We start from the raw sequence: 13720 nt of genomic DNA on the forward strand, positions 1-13720 counted from the left end.
CACCCCTCCCTCCCTCCCTCCCTCCCTCCCTCCCTCCCTCCCTCCCTCCCTTCCCCCTTCCATCTCTCTCTCCTTCTCTTTCTCTCTTTCCTCAACTTTGTTTTTTCTTTATTTTTTACATCCCAATCCCAGTTTCTTCTCCCTCCTCTCCTGCTCTTTCCCCTTCCTCCCACCCCACCTTCCATCTACCCAGAGAGGTTAGGGCCTCCCTTGGGAAGTCAACTAAGTCTGTCCCATCACCTCCTTGAGGCGGACCTCCCCTGCCCTCCCCCCTTCCACACCTAGTCTGAGCAAAGTATCTCTCCAAAGAGAATGGGCTCTACAAAGTCAGTTCATGCATTATGGTTAGATTCTGGTCCCACTGTCGGTGGCCCCATATATGATCCAAGCCACACCCTTGTCACCTGTGTCCAGGGGCCTTATTCAGTTCTATGCAGGTTCAGGTTTCCCTGATGTAGGTCCAGTTTGTCATCTTCCACTAGTTTTGAATATCTGATTCTGTGGGTTTCCACATCATGGGCTTGAGCCCTTTGTTCATATTACACTCGTCCCTCTGTTTGCCCAGTGATTAGCTGTGGATTTCTACATCGGCTTCCGTCTGTTTCCGGAAGAGGGCTCTAGCTTGTCTGGGGCTGTGAACTGTAGGCTGGTTTTCCTTTGCTTTTTGTCTGGTATCCACTTATGAGCGAGTACATACATATTTGTCTTTCTGGGTCTGGGTTACCTCACTCAGGATGGTTTTTTCTAATTCTGTCCATTTGCCTGCAAATTTAAGGACATCATTGTTTTTATATTTTACTGACAAATAGTAGTCCATTGTGTAAATGTACCACATTTTCCTCATCCATTCTTTGGTTGAGGGGCGTTTAAGTTGTTTCCAGGTTCTGGCTTTTACAAATAATGCTGCTGTGAACATAATTGAACAAATGTCTTTGTGGTGTGATTGAGCATCTTTTGGGTATATGTCCAAAAGTGATATCGCTGGGTCTTGAGGTAGATTGATTCCTAATTTTCTGAGAAATTGCCATACTGATTTCCACAGCATCTGTACCAGTTTGCACTCCCACCAGCAATGGAGGAGTGTTTCCTTTACTCCACAACCTCTCCAGCATAAGTTGTCATCAGTGTTTTTTATCTTAGCTGTCCTGACAGGAGTAAGATGGAATCTCAGAGTTGTTTTGATTTGCATTTCTTTGATGACTAAGAATGTTGAGCATTTCCTTAAGTGTCTTCCAGCCATTTTAGATTCCTCTGTTGAGTGTTCTCTGTTTAGGTCTGTACTCCATTTTTTTTATTGGATTATTTTTGTTCTTTTGATGACCAATTTATTGAGTACTTTGCATATTTTGGAGATCAGACCTCTGTCTGATGTGGGGTTGGTAAAGATCCCATTCTGTAGACTGTTGCTTTGTGTTATTACTGTGTCCTCAGTTTCAGGAGGTTCCATTTATTAATTGTTGCTCTCACTGTCTGTGCTACTGGGGCTATATTTAGGAAGCTGTCTCTTGTGTCAATGCATTTGAGGGTACTTTCCACTTTCTCTTCAATGAGATTCAGTGTGACTGGATTTATGTTGAGGTTTTTCATCCATTTGGACTTGATTTTTGTGTATGGTGATAGACATGAATCTGTTTACATTCTTTTACTTGTTGACTTCCAGTTATATAGGCACCATTTGTTGAAGATTTTTTTTTTCATTTTATATTTTTATCTTATTTGTCAAAAATCAGGTGTTCATAGGTGTATGGGTTAATATCAGGATCTTTGATTCAATTCCATTCGACTACCTGTCTGTTTTTATGCCAATACCAAGATGTTTTTATTACTGTAACTCTAGTAGAGTTTGAAGACAGGGATAGTGATGCCTCCAGAAGTTCCTTTCTTGTACAGGAATGTTTTGGCTATTCTGTTTTTTTTTTTTTTTTTTGTTGTTGTTTCTCCTTATGAAATTTAGTATTGTTCTTTTGAGGTCTGTGAAGAATTGTGCTGGGATTTTGATGGGGATTGCAGAGTCTGTAGATTGCTTTTGGTAAGATTGCCATTTTTACCATGTTAATCTTACCTGTCCGAAAGCATTGGAGATCTTTCCATTTTCTGATATCTTCTTCAATTTTGTTCTTCAAGACTTAAAGTTCTTATCATACAGTTCTTTCATTTCTTTGGTTAGAGTTACCCCAAGATATTTTGTGTTGTTGTGGCTATTGTGAAGGGTGATGTGTCTCTGATTTCTTTCTCAGTCCATTTATCATCCTTATATAGGAGGGCTACTGATTTTTTTGAGTTGATCTTGTATCCTGCCACATTCCTAAAGGTGTTTTTCAGCTGTAGGAGTTCTCTGGTAGAATTTTTGGTGTCACTTATGTAAACTATCATATCATCAGCAAATAATGAAAGTTTGACTTCTTCCTTTCCAATTTGTCTCCCCTTGATCTCCTTTTGTTGTTCTATTGCTCTAGCAGGACTTTGGGTAGTATATTGAATAGATATAGAGTGGACAGCTTTGTCTTGTTTCTGAATTTAGTGGAATCACTGTTTTTCTCCATTTTGTTTGATGTTGGCTGTCGGCTTGCAGTATATTGATTGCTTTTATTATGTTTACGAATGTTCTTTGTATCCCTGATTCTTTAAGACCTTTATCATGAAGGGGTGTTGGATAATGTCAAAGACTTCTCATCATGTAATGAGATGATCATGTGTTTTTTTTCTTTCAGCTTGTTTTTATGGTGGATTACATTGACAGATTTTTGTATGTTGAACCATCCCTGCATCTCTAGGATGAAGCCTATTTGATGTTGGTAGATGATTTTTCTGATGTGTTCTTGGACTTCTTTCTTTCTTTCTTTCTTTCTTTCTTTCTTTTTCTTTCATCCAGTTTATTTGGTGTCCTGTAAGTTTCTTGTATTTTCATAGGTACATCCTTCTTTGGGTTGGACTTCTCCTTCTATTCCTATTATTCTTTTGTTTGGTCTTTTCACAGTATCCTATATTTCCTGGATATTTTGTGTTAAGCATTTGTTGGATTCAACATTTTCTTTGACCGATGAATCTATTTTCTCTACTGCATGTTCAAGCCTGAGATTTTCTCTTCTATCTCGTGTATTTTGTTGTTTATGCTTGCATCTGTGGTTCCTGATTGTTTACCCAAATTTTCCATTTTCAGAATTCCCTCAATTTGTGTTTCCTTATTGTCTCTATTTCAGTTATTAATCTTTTCTTTCACCTGTTTAATTTCTTTTTCTTGGTTTTCTTTAAGGGATTTGTTGATTCCTTCCAATTTTTTTGTTTGTCTTTTTTTCCACTTCATTAAGGCAAATTTTTATTTCCTTTTAAGGGCCTTAAGTTTTTTTTAAGATCGTTTTCTTCTGCTTCATCTTTGTTGGGGTCTTCATACTGTTGTAGAGCCACTGTTTCTGGTGGTGCTGTTTATGCTCCTTTGAGTGTATTCTTACCTTGTTGTCTACTCACATCTTCTTCCAATCGGTATAGGTGGAGCCTGTGCTTCTCTCTTCCCTCAGTTGGTGTACTTGGGGGCTATAACTCCATTGAATGCTCTTTCAGGTACAGGCAGAGCATAGTCTCCTGTGATCTATCTTTCAGGTGCAAGCAGGCCTCTAGGTGGAGCAGGGCTAAGGTTCAGGTGGCTTGCCTCCTCCCTGTTGAGTTGGTTGCTAGGTAGGGCCTCCTCTGGTGCTCCCTGGTGGGTCAGTCGCTAGGGCCTCCTCTGTCACCATTATATTAATAATACAACACAATTAGTTATGAAAGTTAAATTTTCAAGTGTGTACCCACATAATTTTTAAATTAAAAATCAGACAATCCTGATTATGGTTTAAGTTGCACTGGTGTGATTTAAAATGTAATACTACTATGTAAGAAACTGCACAGCAATTTTATTTATTAATTTTTTGATCAGGTGGACTCTTAAGAACCTTGTAAGCTGTGGGTATGGATGTGTGGCTATATCTCAAGCTCCTCTGGAGAATGAGACAAGAGTATCTGAGGAATATGGTCACTTGAGTTCAGGAGTTAAAACTAGTAAGATCTTGTTTTGGAAAAAATTTGTGAAATTTAATTCTTATGTTTTTATTATAATTTTATAAAAGGATACTAGTTTACGGTTGTTTGTGAATAGTACCGAGTGGTGAGCATTACATATGCATTTACGTAAAGGTAGCATGAAGATAATTCATAGCATTGCATGTAAAGCATGTCTAATTGATGTCCATAGTCAAAGTGTGTCCACTTAAAATCTGCAAATCCCACCAAGTATAGAAATTTATTACTATACAAATGAAGATGTATAGGGAGTTAAGGCATAGGGAGTTAGGGAGTTAAATTTGCCAACCATCACTTGAATTCAGCTAGTCCCACTCAAAATGGACCAGTTGTTATTCTACCTTTAAAGTTTTTTTCATACCTTCCCTTCAGTTATGAAATACAGTGTATGTTTACCAAGTTGTACAAATAAGGATATTGCCTCTTACATGTACATTCTTTGATACACATAAACAAAAGCAGTAGACATTAGTACATTTTACTAATAACATTTAACTTTTACTTAGTAATATGCATTAATTTTAGCTTGAAATTTGTAAATGAACTTTATTTTGCAAATGTGCCAGAAATTGTCCCACTTTGGAGTCAATAATATGCTCTAGAATCTCAGGTACTGGCTGCTGTGTTCACTGGGGCAAACTCATAGCGTCTCTGAGAATTTCCCCACGTGTGCAGCAGTTATGTGTTCCCGTGCATCTCTTAATGCCTTGGGGAATACAGAGCATCAGTTAAATCCCGTGACAATCATTTTTTTTCACTGATACGTGTCAGTCACTGACCTAAACTGGAACAGAATCTTATGCAGGAAGAATTTACTCAGGGAGTAAAGAAAGCACCTTGCAAGTGTGAGGCCTGGAGTTTCAACACCCAGCACACACATAAAAACTGCTGGGGCATGATGGGCCCTGCAATCCCAGCTCTTGAGAGATAGAGATGGGGTTCCTGGGGCAAGCTGGTTTAGTAGATTAGTCAGAATCAGTTAGCTCTGGGTTCAGAGAGAGCTCCACCTCAATAAATGAACACACATGGAGAAATCAACTTCATGTTGCATGCACAGTCCATGCACATGTAACTGTGCCCCAGGCAAACACATGCACACATTCATGCATGCCATGCACACGCTCCCTTCCCCTCTAAAGTATGCCATCCGATTGAAGGCTACTGACCCAGAACATTCTGGGTCTATAAAACAGTCTGTTTTATAAAACAAGCCGTGGGAATTATCCACTGTTGCTTGGTTAATGTGCTGTAATCTGCTAAAAAAAAGTACCCAAATTAAAATGATTCTTTCAAGAATAACGGGAAAGGTTTCCGATAGACTGCTTTTTATTTTGTAGCTTTTATTAATCTTTAATGACTTTTCTCCTGTCTGAGCATGGAGAACTTGCAGATGTTCCTTGGAGAGCTTCAAAAGATAGACTTGAAAGTATAATCCACTATGCACTTATTACTGTTTTGTAGAGGGGAAATCCTCTTCCCTGTCTCTTATAGCTGGATGTGTTGCCAAATCTGCACATGGCCTTTAATGAACATTTAAACATCCTCACTGTACTAATTATGTACTTAATAGGGCTGAGGAAATTTTTAAGTAAGATATTTAAGTGTGTGTGTGTGTGTGTGTGTGTGTGTGTGTGTGTGACTGCGTGACTGCTCCACTCTCATTTATAAAGCACTTTGCCTGCTGGAAATCCAGCCAGTTTGTAATATTGTTTGCCCTGCTAGATGCCCAGCAAGATACTGAAAAGTTAATGGCTATGTATGCAGAGAATGGTAAGTCTGAGGGGAAGCTAAACATAGTAGCTCTTATTAGGCAAGCATAGTAGTTCATGTTACAGACTTGTGCAGAGGACAGAGCGATCCTGTGTGCATGAAGGAGGCAGAGGATTTGTTATGGCAGAAGAGGTGCTTTGGGCTGGATCTGAGGGATGAGCAGTATTTCTTAAGGTGCCAGTGCAGTGGCAAGTGTTAGATGCTTCTGAGAGTGAAAAACCTGTGGACTGAGAGCTGAACTCTAGATGCTCAGTGTACAGAGAACAGCAGAGGCTGACCTGGAGCTGCGGAGAGAAGGGTGAGGAGCAGACTCAGCTGAGGGACCTGGGAATTGAATGCACTTGTGTTTAACTCAGTAGGCCATAGAAAACTGTGACTTTTAAAATTTGGTTTATTTTGAATATACACAAGAAGTTGAAAAAGGAGTGTGGTTAGGAATACTGTATATCCTTTGCCCAGTTTTTACCATAGGAAATATTATATAATTACCATGTTAAAACTGAGAGATTGACATTGGAAGAACTCATAGAGCTATTTGGAATGTCATCCTTCCTTCCTTCCTTCCTTCCTTCCTTCCTTCCTTCCTTCCTTCCTTCCTTCCTTCCTTCCTTCCTTCCTTCTTCCTTCCGTGTGTGAAGTTTTACTGTCTTGGTAGATTTGTTTAAACATCTCCACAGGCCTTCCCTTTATGTCACTGCCTTCTGTTTCCTCCCTAAGCCCTGCCATCCACTAGTCTGTCCTATATTGCTATGACTTTATTTAAAAATATAATATGAAATTATATGATGTGTAACTTTAGAGAATATTGAGGTAATCAGAGGAATATAGGGAGTTGTGGTGCAGTTCAGAGAGGAGCTCCTTCCATGAGTTTGCCCCATGGTGGCATCTCACACAACTGTGATTTCAACCCAGGAAGTTGACATTGCAGTGTGTGTTTATGCAGTTTTGTGCTGCTTTCTCTTGTGTGAACCTGTGTCAGCACCCTATAATATGAATAGATAATATAATGTATTGAAAATGCAGTATTCAATTCAACTCTGTGTAGTCCTACCTATTCTACCCCAGTCCCGTTTCTAAATCCTACCCACAGGGAAGCAGTTTCCCGTTTAACATCATCGCACCCAGAGTGCTGCCTGTCTGGGTTCTACAGCCTGTGACCCTTTAAAATCGGCTCTTGTTTAACATAAGGTCCTCGAGAAACATCGAAGTGGATGTATATATTTTACATCACTGGATCACATTTGTTTGCTTCTTCATCTGTTGAAAGCCATTTTATTTGTCTTCAGGTTTTTTGATAATATGGATAAAGCTCCCTCAGCATTTGTGCCATATTTTGCACGAATATGTGTACTTTTTGGACATTTGTACTGACAGAGCACTGGTGCTGGGCCATGTGCTGACTACATATTTGCTTTTTAGAGGCATGGCCAAATAGTAGCTTTACCACTTGCGTTTCTGCCAGTATCATGTGCTTTCTGAATTCTCGCCAATATTTGGTATCCTCATGCTATTATTTTTCTAATATTTTCTATTCTGATAGGTCTGTATTGATCTCATTATGTTTTAATTTCCTGTCCTTACTGCCTAGTGATATCAAACATATTTTCTCTCAGAGTCTTTTTTAGTTTGTCATACTTTAGATTATTTCTCCCCCAGCTTGGAGCGATGAGAAGGGAAGCAGGATGTAGGGAGATTAATTGGAATGTGTTTAGCTAATTCAGGTAGGGACCTAGAGAGACTACAGTGGTGGCCTGGGTAAGAACAGAAGGGATGACTGACTGGTGTGTGCATGGAAGTGGGTGAGAGGAAAGGAGAAAGAAGCGGGATGAGGGTTGCTGACTGTTACAGGTGACAAAATATTAGCCCGCCATTCTCTTAATAGTTTAGAGGAAAATGAAGAGTTGGTTTGTACTGTGGTCATTTTGAGTGCAGGTGGAATGTTTTAGTTTTCCATAAAGACAGTGTTATAAAGAAATGTTATGTCAAAGATTTAAACGAAAATTTCAGAGCCACCCAAGTGAGTGCATACTATCGAGTCACCTTCTATACTGGAATGAGGTAGAAGTACAATCAATGCACTATTGGTTCAAAGTCTGAGTTTCTTGAGACTGAGGTGTAAATGAGAAGAATATGTTTGGTTTGATTCTATAGTCTGGCCTGGCTTTGTGGCCCTCCTATGCCTGCCCTCCAGTACATGGGATTATGGAGTGTACCACCACACTCATTATTTTCTTTTTAACACAGGAAAATAAACATGTTTATATAAAGCAAAAAGAGAAGGCAATAGGCACTTGAGAGGTTTAAGAAGCATAGGGGAACAAGCCATGTTATAGCTATGGAGCCCAGTGTCTGATAGACACACACAAGATAAGAGGGCAGGGAACACAGACACCTTCACACACCAGCTTTGTAAAGATCCCAGTTGTTTTTGGTAGATGCCTTTAAAATTTTGTGAACTGTTTGGTATTTCATGTGATAACATTATTGCAATATCTTAGCAGGGCAATTCCACTTTCTGTTGATGGTCTCTTATATTTGATTAAAACATATAAACTGAGGGGCACATGTAGCAAAATAGGAAAAGTCACATTTTTATAGTTAGTACCCTAGTTAGCTGCATCTGTCAGTTGCACACAGCCTAGAGTCACCCAGGGAGTTTGAATATTTGATTGCCAAGATTACTCTGTGGATGTGTCTGCAGGGCATTGTCTTGATTGATAGTTGTTTCTAGTCCATTGTAGTTCTTATTCCTAGGCAGGTGGTCTTAGAGTTGGATATAAAAGCTAGTTGAAGCTGGGTTTGGTGGTGCATCCCAGCACTTGGAAGACAGAGGCAGGCAGATTTCTGTGAGTTCAAAGCCAGCCTGGCCTACAGAGTGAGTTCCAGGACAACTAGAGCTGTCAAATGAGAAACTCTGTCTTGGAGAAAGAAGCAAGCAAGCAAGCTAGTTGAGAAGGACTCAGCAAGCATGCAGTTTTCTCCATAGTTTCAGCTTCAATGCCATCTTGAATTCCTGCCCTGATTTACTTCACTGATGGATTGTGAACTGGAAGTTTAAGTTAACCCTTTCCTCCCCTAAGCTCCTTTTGGTCATGCTGTCCTTTTGGTCAAACTTGAATAGTTAGTATTGTGCTTTTCATCCAGGGGATCTTGTGACTCATATGTTCAAAGTATGTTATTGGAGGAAACAAAATGTAAAGAATGCATGACGCAGGTATTTTCCTTAGTTGTAATAAGATATATTTAGGGGTAGTGAGTGCTTAAATGACAAATTTTGGAGCTTTTTGTCTATGGTAAGATATTTTGCAACTAACATTGCCTATGGTTCCCCAGTTTCTCTTTTCTAAAAATGTGTAATAAAACATGGAAATGTCAACTATAAAGGATGGCAATTGCTCCGACTTGTCCTTTGCTTGTCTGGCTATCCATCACACAGCATCAAAGCTCTTGTGCCAGAAAGTATGAAATAATGTCCTTGGAAAGTAATCAGTCAAATGTGTGTCAGGGTCTTAAAGTCTCAACTAGCTGTTTGGTATCAGAAGAAGTTTTACAAATATGCATTAATAAAATGTTTATTCTTAAGGAAGTGTGTCTCTCAACTTGTTTACTTTATCCCCATTACTTGATTTTATACAGTGGGTGGATGGGCAAGTAGATAGAATATGTCACAAGGTCCAGAATTTATACCCATGTTGCCTCCAGGAATGTCCAAGGTCTGCTCCATTCTGCCACTAAGAAGGGAATTAATAACTTGTGTTATTAGAATAGCAAGTACATTTTTATAGTATCTCCATTATTATTAATTATTATTATTATTTTGTAACGCTATAGTAGGTAAGGATTCTTTTTAAAGCATTTCCAGACCAATATCCCTCCCAAACTTACCTTAGAATTTATTTATTATTAGACATAAAAATAGAAAAGGGTCATAAACTGAGAACAAGAGATAAGAAAAATAACCTCTTTCTCTAAGAAAATGAAATTTTGTGTGCCATTTTGATCTACTGAATTGTTACATTGGCATTGAGCTGAGTATCTATTGGTGTCAATGTAATGAGTGCAGACGCTTGGGTATATGTTACTGGAGAGATCACATGTCACTTTCTGGATTTTGGAAAGGAGAACAGTGTGCATGTTCAGGTTGCTACTTCAGAATGTGAAACTTTCTGAATATTGTGTTATTACTCAGAAACTTCAAGTTTGATAAAAATCCATTTAATATTCTAGGATGTGAAAACTGAAATCTGAAACACAATTCCAAACATTTTGCTTTAAGATAAAAGGAAGGAAACAGGAAAGGAAGAGATTCTGTCAATCCTTATATGTTTGTTGAAACATTCAAAATATGCAGTTTCAACATACTTGGCCTCTGTGTGGTGAAGTAAGGCCTTTCTGAAAGTCTTATTTAATGGTACATGATCACACAGGAGTGGAAAGTCTAGATTGTGTTGTATCTTCAACAGAGTACAGTATACTTTGCTATCTTCATTTGTGTGTATGTGTTGACCTTGGGCATGTGTGTATTGTATGCACACACGTATGCTTGTGTAGGCTGGACGTTGATGTTGGTTGCCTTGTCTCTGTTGATGTCTAGTTTAGTTTGGAGAATCTTCATCTCTCACTGAACCTGAGGCACATAGATTCTGCTAGACTGCCTGGCCATATGTGATTAAACCTGGATAGAGGAGTCAGCTCTGTGTGACATGGAAAGGCACAGTGGATTCTGTTTACACTCAACTAAAAACCTTTCATCATCTCCAAAGACGAGGTCTCCATTAAGGAGTACTCAGCGAGGGTGCTGAGCCAGTGAGTCCTCCTGCAGGCAGCATCCCTGAACACGAGGATGGGCTTTGTTCTAGTTATTCAAACTGCACATTTGCAATAGCGGTTGAGGTTTTAGCTGCAGGGGAACTAGGAACCCCACTGTATCCTTTTCAATTATTTGTTTTAATCACCCTCCGACTCCAGTACTTCAAGTGCATTTCAAAGGATTACGCTTTATAGAATGCCTGCTTCCAAGGCATTCGTACAAATCTTACGCACCACCTTGGCTTTCTTCTCCATTGACCTGCCTCCACTTCCGAGTGTTAATGGAAGTTCATGTCAGAGGGAAATGAGGTTTTATTTTTATTTTTATTATGATTTTTTGATATAGATAAGTAAATAAGTAAGTAAATAAATAAATAACGTTAAAGCCTGTATTTACACATACATATCTCTTTACTTTGTTAATTAAATATATCAGTAGGTCCTTTGATGTTAATCTCAAATACTTAATAAGGAACATGTTAGGGATCGAGCAGAGTAGAGTTCAACATTCCAGATGTAGTAAGCACACCGCCCGTGCGAGTGCCAGTGCAGTGGGAACTTAGACCGCTTATGTGAGCGGGACTGCAGGAATCGTTGACCCTGCTTAGGGAAGATGAATGACATGCACTGTGAAGGTCACTCTTCCCTGGGAAGTCTTTTAGACATTTACCAGACATCTGTAGAGACAGTTGGCATTTCTAGTGCCCAGAATACAACCTGTGTGATTGTTTAGGAAGCTTTATGAGCAACTTCTATCTAATGCAATTTGGCTTAATATTCATGTTTGAGGAACAGTGTAGCTCTGCAAAACTCAGAAAGGGCATTTTACTATGAAATAAGAAATAACAAGTTTATGTTTATGTATGTTTATGTTTATGTATGTATGGCATAGATATTTATGTATGTATGGTATAGATATTTATGTTTATGTATGGTATAGATATTTTAAAAAGATGATGAGTGAAAATATAATAATGAATTTTAGTTCCTTTAGTATCATTTTACAAATTTATTACATGAGTTAACATCTATAAACAAATGGTTTGTAAAGTCTCTGAGTATAAAGATGTTTTGGGGTGAAACAATGTTAGCGTTATCTCTTAGTTGTTGTGATGAATACAATACCCAGACCCAGTGTCATCTTGGCCAACTCTCCATCCTAAATGCATCATCAGGGACTTCTTTGGCAGGGCCCTATAGAATGTGAAAATATAATTTATGATTTTTAAAGTAATAAGGTGTGCAAAATATACAGGAGAGTAGTCTGAAAAGCTATGGTTGTGACTCCACTTCCACCCAGAGATGGTTCAGAAGCAATGCAGGAGATTTTTCTGTTAAAGATAGTGGCAGTAGACTGAAGGGAGGCTGTTGCTTTTGTTTTGCTTTGCTGGGGATTGGACCCAGAGCTTTGTAGATGCTGGCAAGTGTCCTCCCACCAAGATAGACAATAAATTGGCAACTAGAGGTTCAGGGACTTTTGGAGGGCCAGTCTGAGGCACTTCCTTTTTGGGGAGTGTCCTACATATGGAAAAAGGATGATGGTTACTTGCGTGGTTCTGTCCTTGTTCATAAGAAAAGTCTCAGACAGTTGCAAACTCTTGGTTGATGATAGGTTTGACACATTCTTCTTTTGTTCTTGAGAAGTCTGGTGGTAAGACGAATTGTGATTAGTGGTTGAATACTGCCCAGTGAGTAACAGGCCCTGGACTTATCCCCAATAGAAAGAAATGAGGAGAGAGAAAGGCAGAAAGAGAGCATCTGAGTTCAGCAGTGGTGAAACTGCTTGCTGTAGCTTAAGAATTCTGAGCCTAAATTAGGAAGTTCCTCTCAAAGTTTTAAGAGTTTTGTGGGGAGAAGTGAGTGCCCCATGTGCACCCTCTTGTGTATCTCTGCTCTTCTTCCTCTTCCTACTCGAGCACTTGTTTTGTATTTTATAGTCATGAATGCTAGCAGCACGCTGTGGTGCTCAGGGTAGCCCCCGCTACCCATTTTCTTCTCACACTAGGTCCAGTGATCAAACCTGAGAGCTGGAATATCTGCTTGCATGAGTCCTAGGCTTACTCCCCTCAGTCTGCGTGTCAGGCAGCCCCCTGGATTGGAAACATCTTGTCACCTCTACAATGCTTACTATTTTTGGAAGTTAAACTACTTGGCATGTTTAGGACTCCAATGGAATCTGTTTTACTTAGCAAGGTTGTTGGCCAGTTTTGGAGCCTTTGTGTGAAAATCGTGTTGGTGGCCAGCAGATAGGGAAATTTCCAGGTTCTGCTGCAGACGGATAAACCACTCTGATGTGCCGATCCATGAGATAACCTCTTCACAAGCACTGTGAACACCAGCGACACTGGGGGTGTTCGAGTACTAGTTGTAATGTCTAGCAAGGAGCAGTCTGACCTGCCAAGGGAGGTTATGAGATGGGAGAAAAAACGTGGCCACAGAAGGAAGTAGAAGTAGAACATGGAAGTCCACAATGTAGGCTCTGCAATTGGGATCCATTGCTGTTAGAACAGAATGTAGTTCAGAAGGACACAGGATTTTCTGTTGCTAAAATCAATGAAGTTAAAAGAGCAGCTGCTTGTAAAAGTTAATTTTCTTTGACATCTGCATTGGTCCCAGTAATAAAAACAATAGCTCTGTTGAACAGCCTGTCTTTTCTAACCCCACATCTTCTTTTTTTCTGTGAAATGTTTGGAAAATTGTTGCCTTTTGGTTTCAGAAAATGAACACTGAATCATGTGATTTTTAAGATCAATGTAAAGTATAATCTATGCATCTTTAACTTAGAAAACATTTTTAGTTGGCGCTCTTAGGAAATAACAGGATGCCTAGGGCCGTTCCAGACCTGTGAATTGAAGAGCATGTGCCAATATTTTAATAAGTATTTTCTATTTTCCTTACTTAAAAATTTAAATTAGATTCTTCTTATCACTTGTAAAGATGCATAAATGCCTCTGTCCTGTTTCAGTGGTACAGACTACTGTTCTGCTTATTTGAATAAACAATGCTAATTGCAGAGCGTGCCTGACTTTGCATCATCCACCTTGGATTTCTGTCTGGGTACTCCTTTGATAGTAGGTATTTTCTC

General features: G+C 39.2%; 1 protein-coding gene and 1 long non-coding RNA gene across 2 annotated transcripts in view; one reads left to right on the top strand and one right to left on the bottom strand.

Moving 5' to 3' along the window:
* Positions 1-580, bottom strand: part of LOC126497004 (uncharacterized) — a 22174-nt gene extending 21594 nt beyond the window's left edge. The window contains exon 1 of the long non-coding RNA XR_007590500.1: positions 405-580. This is a non-coding gene — a long non-coding RNA (uncharacterized lncRNA). The remainder of the gene's footprint in view (positions 1-404) is intronic.
* Positions 1-13720, top strand: part of Prim2 (DNA primase subunit 2) — a 174818-nt gene that overhangs the window by 85641 nt on the left and 75457 nt on the right. The gene's annotated exons all lie outside the window — the stretch shown is intronic.

This window comes from Alexandromys fortis, unplaced genomic scaffold (genome assembly GCF_014885135.2).
Source record: "Alexandromys fortis isolate MF-2015 unplaced genomic scaffold, M_Fortis_MF-2015_v1.1 scaffold_20, whole genome shotgun sequence".
Classification (NCBI taxonomy): Eukaryota; Metazoa; Chordata; class Mammalia; order Rodentia; family Cricetidae; genus Alexandromys; species Alexandromys fortis.